Consider the following 1,720-nt stretch of genomic DNA (forward strand, 5'->3'; position numbering starts at 1 on the left):
CAGGGAGTAGTTCTAGCTACTAAAAGTATTCATGTAGTATGAAATGAGTAGAATGGTGAATCTCTTGTTAGGAAGACCTGAAATGGATCCCAAAACCCAGACACTGGCTTTATGATCTTGTCTTTTTGTCTCAGTTTCCTCATCTATAAAATTACTACCCAGGGTTGTTTATGGATCAAATAATATAATATTTATAAAGCACTTTGCAAACCTTAAAACACTATATAAATGCTGTTAAGCAACAGCTTACTGCTACCATACTCTAGCAGAATGAAACTGGAATGACTGAGCCAACCTTATAGAAATGAACCTAGTAAAAAGAACTAGGAAGACTTATATGAATTGATACAAAGTGAAATGAACAGAACCAGTAGAATGGTGTACACAGTCATAGCAATATCATATGATGATCAACTGTGAATGGACTTCACTATTTTCAGCAATACAACGATCCAAAACAATTTCAAATGACTTCTAGTGAAAAATGCTATCTATCTCCAAAGAAAGAACTGATGGAAGCTGAATGCAGATTAAAGCATACTTTTTAAAAACTTTCTTTATTATTTCGGGGGTTTTGGTCTATGCTTTGTTTTACAATATGACTAATATGAACATTTTTTGCATAACTTCATATACATAATACATATCAAATTGCTTCTTGAGAAGGGAGGGAAGGGAAGAAGAAAATTTAAAACTCAAATTTAAAAAGAAAACAAATGTTTAAATGTTTTGTTTATATGTAATTGAGAAAAATTAAATTGAAGTTAAATTTTAAAAAGAAAGAAATGAAACTGAAAGATACTAACAAGGTGCTAAGTAGCGTATCACTGGAAAGGAAGTAGTGAGATCAGTAATGAGAAGGAGAGTAGAGATGTCAAGTCCAATGAGGAGATACCTAACCCAGTGAAGAGCAGATCCATGAACCCTATGGAACAATACACCTAGCAACGATGCTACACCCAGCAAAGAGCAGCCATGGAAAGACTAGAAAATAATATCACCAGAAAACATCAGGGATCCTGTAGCAAAAGAGATATGAGGATCTCATGTATGATCCCTACATATGTTCATTCTACTGACTGGTTTGTATAATTGTGAGAGAATATGCCTTAGGTTTAAGGTGAAATGTTCTGTTGTAAATCTTCTCAGATGAGAGAATGTCTTTAACTTCTGTCCTCTGACTGACATTGGTCTAATTTTGCAATTTGTCATTTTGAGTGTTTATGGACCCACAGAGAACCGTGCATCTGTGGCTATTCTAGGGTATCCATATATAAGAGAGAAATGTCATCTGTATCAATCACAGAAAAAAAATGAAAAGTAAACTAGACCAAACAGTCCTACATGAAGACATCTGCCTCTTAACCCTCTTCCTACTCTACTCACTGATTGTTGGATATAAATAGGATGTAATCCTGACTGTATACATCTATGATTGTGAAAAGATGTGTAGTAATATGCACTGCTCATCTAAGACAATGGACTAAAATGAGAAATTTAACACCTTTTCTGCACACCTAAGGATCATGAAAGAGGGGAAGCTTATTCCCAACCTCATCAGTTAAGTGGGATTCATAACAGACGGAGCAATGTCAGATCTCCCTTCCTCCTTCTGCCTCCCAGCCACCATCTTTACTCTAGGATTATAATATTATATATTAATTATCATGTTATTTCAACATAATGTTAATTAATATATATTAATTATTATGACATTTCT

The sequence above is a fragment of the Sarcophilus harrisii genome, chromosome 5 (genome assembly GCF_902635505.1).
Source record: "Sarcophilus harrisii chromosome 5, mSarHar1.11, whole genome shotgun sequence".
Taxonomy (NCBI): Eukaryota; Metazoa; Chordata; class Mammalia; order Dasyuromorphia; family Dasyuridae; genus Sarcophilus; species Sarcophilus harrisii.